Source organism: Colobus angolensis, unplaced genomic scaffold (assembly GCF_000951035.1).
Source record: "Colobus angolensis palliatus isolate OR3802 unplaced genomic scaffold, Cang.pa_1.0 Scaffold200, whole genome shotgun sequence".
NCBI classification, from domain to species: domain Eukaryota; kingdom Metazoa; phylum Chordata; class Mammalia; order Primates; family Cercopithecidae; genus Colobus; species Colobus angolensis.
Window position 1 is genome coordinate 5,260,581 of NW_012115156.1, and position 7,467 is coordinate 5,268,047.

The 7,467-nt window shown below is 40.1% G+C and overlaps 1 pseudogene; it reads left to right on the plus strand.

Moving 5' to 3' along the window:
* The window catches only part of LOC105511627, a 7,974-nt pseudogene extending 814 nt beyond the window's left edge, over nucleotides 1-7,160 (plus strand).
* Nucleotides 7,161-7,467: the final 307 nt, after the last annotated feature.

A 7,467-nucleotide genomic window follows, 5' to 3' on the forward strand; every position in this document is an offset into this window, starting at 1 on the left:
AAAAAAAAAAAAAAAGGATGATTTAGAACTGGAAAAAATGGTAACAAAGTTGACAATTTCTTTGGATCTATCACCTGTCATCATAACTGGCTGCTGCTTGTCATCCATACAACACCAGTACTTAAGATGGATGGGACTGATATAATCTTGAGCTCTTCATTTATTTTGACTATGATTTATTTGGAGTGAAGGCAGTTTTTAAGAAAACTATGTCAGGTTGTCTAAAAATAAAATGTATTTAATCTAAAAAAAAAAGAAAAGCAATTCCATTTATAATAGCTAAAGAAAGAAAGAAATAACATACCTAGGAATAAATTTAACTAAGGAGGTGAAAGACTTCTATAAGGAAAACTGTAAAATACTGATGAAATTGAAGAGAACACAAAAACAGAACAACATACCATGCTCATGGATCAGTAGAATTAATATTGCTAAAATGACCATACTACCAAAGCAATCTACAGATTCAATGCAATTCCTATTGAAATACCACTGACACTCTTTTCAGAAATAGAAAAAAAAAATCTCTAAAATTGATATGGCACCACAAAAGACTCTGAATAGCCAAAGCAATACTGAACAAAAGCCAAGCTGGAGGCGTCACACTACCTGACTTCAAAACACACTACAAAGCTATGGCAGCCAAAACAACATGCTATTGGTATACACATAGACATGTAGAGCAATGGATCAGAATAGAGAACCAGAAATACATTCCATGTACTTACAGCAAACTGATTTTGACAAAGGCACCAAGGACATGCACTGGGAAAGGAACACCCTCTTCGATAAATGATACTGAGAAAACTGAATAGTCATATGCATAAGAATGAAACTAGACTCCTATCTCTCACTACTTACAAAAATCAACTCAAAATGCAATAAAGACTTAAGCATAAGATCTGAAACACAAAACTACTAGAACAAAACATAGGAAGAATGCTTTGGGACATTGGCCTAGGGAAAGATTTTATGGCTAAGACTTTAAAAACACAGGGAACAAAAACAAAAAATAGACAAATGAGACTATACTAAACTAAAAAGCTTCTGCACTGCAAATGAAACAATCAACAGAGTGAAAAGACAGAGTGAAGAGACAACTTGTAGAATGGGAGAAAATAAATGAGAACTATTCATATGACAAGGGACTAATATCCAGAATATATAAGGAACTCAAACAACTCAATAGTAAAAACAAAATAAAACAAAAATATCCTCAAATAATCCTGTTAAAAAGTGGGCATATGATCTGAATGGACATTTCTCAAAAGGAGACATCCAAACTGGGCACAGTGGCTCACATCTATAATCCCAGCACTTTGGGAGGCCAAGGCAGGAGGACTGCTTGGGCCCAGGAGTTCAAGACCAGCCTGGGCAACATAGTAAGACCCTGTCTCTATTAAAAAAAAAAAAAAAAAAAGGCATGGTGGGATGTGCCTGTGGTCCCAGCTGTTTGGGAGGATGAGGTGGGAAGATCACTTGAGGTGGTACATGCCTATGGTCCCAGCTACTTAGGAGGCTAACCCTGGGAGATCAAGCCTGCAGTGAGCCGTGATTATGCCACTGCACTCCAGCCTGGGTGACAGAGTGAGACACTGTCTCAAAAAAAAAGAAGACATACAAATGGCCAACAGGTATTTGAAAAAAAAGTTGAACATCACTAATCATCAGGGAAATGCAAATCAAAGCCATGAGATAACATCTCACTCCAATTAGAATGGCTACTATAAAAAACAAAAACAAAAAAATGCTGGTGACGATGTGGAGAAAAGGAAACTCACACACTGTTGGTGAGAAGAAAATATGTTACAGCCATTATGTAAAACAGTATGGTGGTTTCTCAAAAAACTAAAACTGGAACTACTATTCGATGCAGCAATCTGAATACTGGGTATCCAAAGGAAAGGAAATCAGTATATACAAGGGATATCTGTACCCTTGTTTTTTTGCATCATTATTCACAATAGCCAAGATATGGAATCAACCTCACTATTCATCAATGGATAAATGGATAAGGAAAATGTGGTGTATATATATATATATATATATATATATATATATACACACAATGAAATACTATTTGATCATTAAAAAAAAAAAGAAATCCCATCATCCACAGCAAAATGAATAGAACTGAAGGTCATTATATTAAATAAAATATGCCAAACACAGAAAGACAAATATCATATGTTCTCATTCATATGTGGGAATAAAAATGGTGATCTCATGAAGGTAGAGAGTAGAATGACAGTTACTGAAGGCTGGGGAGGGTAGTGGGTAGGGAGATGAAGAGAAGTTGGTGAATGGGTACAAACATACAGCTAGACAGAAGGAATAAGTTCTAGTATTTGACAGCAGAGTAAAGTTACTATAGTTAACAATAATTTATCGTATATTTCAAAATATCTAGAAGAGAATATTTGAAATATTCCCAACACAAAGAAATGATAAATGTTTGAAGTGATGGATATCCTAATACTCTGATTTGATCATTGTACGTTGTATGCATGTATCAAAATATCACTCATTTGTATAATTATTATGTATCAATGACAACATTCCTGAAATCCTAAAAAAAAGTCCTTTAAAGAACCAGTGAGGGTAAAGGATAAGACCAAGGTCCAGCTCAAGCAACAGAAGATAGTTACACAATTATTCTGCACATTCTGGAGAAAAAGCCATGTTGTTCCTAAGAGGGAAAAGAGATGGAAAAGGAGGGAAGAGAAAAAGTTGGATAAGAAGAAGAGAAGCAAGCAAGAGGATAGAATGCAGGGCCAGTATGGTGGCTATGGTCTGAATGTGTGCCTCAAAATCATATGTTGAAACTTAGTCACCAATATATAATATCAAAGGGTGTGTTCTTCAGGAAGTGATTAAGTCATGAGGGCTCCTTGCTTGTGAATGGGATTTATGCCTTATAAAAAAGGCTTTACACAGTATTTGCCCTTTTTGCCCTTCTGCCTTCCACCATGTGAAGACACAGTATTCAAGGCTCCATCTTGGAAGCTGAGACTGAACCCTCATTAGACACAGAACCTGCTGGTGCTTTGATCTTGGACTTCTCAGTTTCCAGAGCTGTCAGTATTGAATGTATGTTGTTATAAATTACCCAGTCTCAGGTGTTTTGTTAGCAGCAGGAACAGACTAAGACACCAGCCTCTACTATTTATGAGTTTTGGCCTGTTCATACTGGCTCAAGAGAGCCAATTGGGTCAATTCCACGTTCAATGACCTCACGTGGATAGTGCAAAATCACCAATGGGTATTTATATCGTGTAAACTGGCACATGCTATAAATCAGGGCTCACCAATGCCATCTTTCTTCTGGGAGCTTGTTTCCCTCAACTCCTCTAGGTCTGGGGCAATAAGCCAACATAACATTGGTCTGAATATTTGTTTATTTATTTTGAGACAGAGTCTTGCTTTGTCACCCAGGTTGGAATGCAGTGGCGTGATCTTGGCTCACTACGACCTCTGCCTCCTGGGTTCAAGTGATTCTCCTGCCTCAGCCTCCCGAGTAGCTGAGATTACAGGTGCCCACCACCATGCCCAGCTAATTTTTTATTTTTTATTTTTTTTGTATTTTTAGTAGAGACAGGGTTTCACCGTGTTGGCCAGGCTGGTCTCCTGACTTTAAGTGACATCTGCTTCGGCCTCCCAAAGTGCTGGGATTACAAGTGTGAGCCACTGTGCCCGGCCAGGTCTAAATATTTGTAACAAGCTGTTAAATAAAATATGTTCTACCCTCACATCTTGACAAATATACTTTTATAATGATCTGGAAGGGCAGGTTCCTATTTAGAATTCTCAGAGTCCTTGGGGTCTCCAGATTATGGAGCTAGCTGGCTCCCTGGCTGCCCATCCCTGGTCTGAGGGCAGTTCCTCTGTTATTTCTACCTATGCCCCATCATACACCGCAAAGGGCTTTGTGGACACATGTGTGGACACCTGATGCTGCACAGCTAAGCTCTAACCACAGCCACTTCATAAAATGTGTGTCCCCTGGGCATCCTTAGCCTCTAGGGTTGTGTACTCCAGCTGTGCATTCTGCCCTTAGGAGGATTTAATCAGGAAAGAGGCTGTACTGGCCCTGTAAATAGGCTCCAAGTGGGTTGGGCAGATAATTCTGTGGTCTAAGGCACCCAGACATAGATGAATAGTATTCCATTGTATAGATCACTTTGGGTAATATGGACATTTTAACAACTTGAATCCTTCTAGTCCATGAGCATGAGCTATCTTTCCATTTACTTGTGTCTTCTTCTATTTTTCTAATGATTTTTTAATAGTTTTCAGTGTACTGATTTTTGTGTGTTGATTTTGGATCCTACAACTTTATTATATTTGTTTATCTTAACAGTTTTTTGGGGGAGTCTCTGGGGTTTTCTATATATAAGGACATGTTATCTGCAAACAGGTGTAATTTAACTTCTCCCTTTCCTATTTGCAGATGTCTTTTATTTATTTCTCTTGCCTAATTGCTGTAGCTAGGATTTCCAATACTATATGTTGAATACAGGTGGCAGGAATGGACATCTTTGTGTTGTTCTGATCTTAGAAGAAAGGCTTTCCATTTTCACTGTAGTGTATAATATTAGCTGTGAACAAAGTCCGCATTTTAAAACACCTGTTAGATTCTTACTGGGAGATGCTGAAGGCCTCTACATGTAAGAGGTAGGGTAGGGCTGTGTTGCTCTTCCCTCCAAATTCACTAAATGTTGGCATGTTACCCTGGTATCCAGCTCTAGATGGAATTCTGCTACCTCTGTCATCATTAGCAAGCAGGCATCCTCTTCTTACAAGCTCAGCTCAGTCCCTTAGGCACTGTATCAGTTGAGATAAGGAAAAGCTGCTGTAATAATAATACAACGGTTTAAAGCTAGAGACGGAGGTGAATGTTCCAAGGTGGCAGGTGGTCTGCTTCATGAGCCACTCAGGGGCTCAGATTCCTTCCAGCATGATTCTGCACTACTGTCTGGGCCTTTTGTTGTCTGCATAGCAAAGTTCTAGCCAACCAAATGGCAAGAAGGGAACAAGAACTCAGAAGAGGCATATTCATGTTCTTAAGGTGTGGGCCCAGAAATCTAGGTATACATTCTTCTATTCACACGCCATCAGGTGAAACTTAGCCACATGACTACAGCTATCTCTTAGGTGAGCTGGATGGGGGGGGGGGTAGCCAAGCCCCTAGGAAGAAGAGGAGAATGGACTATTTGGTAGAAAACCGGTTGTCTCTACCATTGGCACACTGCCAAGTATCTTGCAGGAAAGAATTAATCAAGGCAGATGCAGTAATATTCTAGAGGCAAGTTAAGCTCACTTACTATTCAGAATAGGTACCAGAATCTTCAGGTCCAAATCAGAGTCTAAGCCACGAAGACCACTCTGAAAGATATAGATAGGCTGCTGGGCTCATAAATTTTATGCTGTCCTGTACATATAAGGACACAAATTCTTCTACAGTATTGCTAATTAATCCACATATTTTATTTATTTATTTATTTATTTATTTATTTTTATATGGAGTCTCGCTCTGTCACCTAGGCTGGAGTGCAGTGGTGCGATCTCGGCTCACTGTAACTTCTGCCTCCTGGGTTCATGCCATTCTCCTGTCTCAGCCTCCGGAGTAGCTGGGACTACAGGCACCTGGCACCACACCCGGCTAATTTTTGGTATTTTTAGTAGAGATGGGGTTTCACCATGTTAGCCAGGATGGTCTCAATCTCCTGACCTTGTGATTCGCTCACCTTGGCCTCCCAAAGTGCTGGGACTACAAGCGTGAGCCACTGCAGCTGGCCTCACACATTTTATTTTTTAAATTTAATTTAATTTTATTTTTTTAGACATGGGGTCTTGCTATGTTGCCCAGGAAGGATTCAAACTTCTGGGCTTGGCTGGGCATGGTGGTTCATTCCTATAATCCCAGTGTTTCGGGAAGCCAAGGCAGGAGGATTGCTTGAGGCCAGGAGTTTGAGACCAGCCTGGGCAACATAGCAAGACACCATCTCTACAAAACAAAAACAAAAACAAACAGACAAAAACCTCCTGCACTCAAAGAATCCTCCCACCTCAGCCTTCTGAGTAGTATCACACACACACACATGCCACTTTCCCTAGCTAATCCACATATTTTAAACACCACACATTTTGCCAACTAAAAACTATTTCTATCATTTGAAAAGTATATTAACAACTAGTACATTGAGATAGCAATAGTCAAACCACTTGTAATAGGTCCTCTGGAATGTGGAGACATGAGAAAAACATTTCAAGGCCAGGCGCGGTGGCTCATGTCTGTAATCCCAGCACTTTGGGAGGCCGAGACGGGCGGATCACAAGGTCAGGAGACTGAGACCATCCTGGCTAACACGGTGAAACCCCGTCTCTACTAAAAAAATACAAAAATCTAGCCAGGCGTGGTGGCGGGCGCCTGTAGTCCCAGCTGTTCGGGAGGCTGAGACAGGAGAATGGCGCGAACCTGGGAGGCAGAGCTTGCAGTGAGCCGAGATCATACCACTGCACCTCAGCCTGGGCGACAGAGCAAGACTCCATCTCAAAAAAAAAAAAAAATTTCAAACCTGTCCTGGAGAGTATATTCCTGATTAGGGCACTTTAAATGCTAAATTCCTATTTCTAGATTAAAAGTAACAAACACACATATATATCATATTGTCCAGGCCCTTTATGCATATTGGAAACATTCATACCACACACACTCACATACACATGCACACACAAACACGTGTGTGCACACACACACGCACACAGGAAATACAAAAAACTATGCACCAAAATAGAGATGATTATTACTAGGTAGGGTCTATTTTGTGCAGGTATCAACATATAAATATTCCCAGAGGAATTTCATAATTCACGATTTCGTGAAGATGACAAAAGAAGTAAAGAATGACTGCATCTATTCTGAACTTGACTCAATTCTGAAGTCCTGATGTCAGTCGCTACTTCTTCCTTTCTAAGGCACTGATGGTAACAATTAACTTCTGTGGCCAGGGGACTATTTCCAGGATGGCCTGGATCCTATTTTTACCATCCCATACTGCTCTCACACCACACTGTTTGAGAGGTCTACTTCCTGCATCTGGGCCCTTGTTAAAAATGAAAGTAGTTCTTCTTTGCTTTGGTCCTGGATCAAAAGATAGCCCTCAACTACTGAGTCTTTAGCAATTCCTTTGCATCTGATTGCAGATGCAATTGAAAATTGCAACATAACTGCAGTTGCCTTGCCTGTGAAAAGGCAATATAACTGATGGTTGAAAGCAAAGATTCTTTCAGTTCCCTCATCTGAATAATGAGTTGGCAGATGTAGAGTGCTTAGGACAGCACCTGGCACGTAGTAAGTAGCACTCTGTGGGTGCCGGCTGTTACCATTTCCCTATTATCTGTTTCTCCTGACAGACCTTAGATAGTGGGACTTTGAATCTTCTTCACTTCATTTTATTGTTTTAA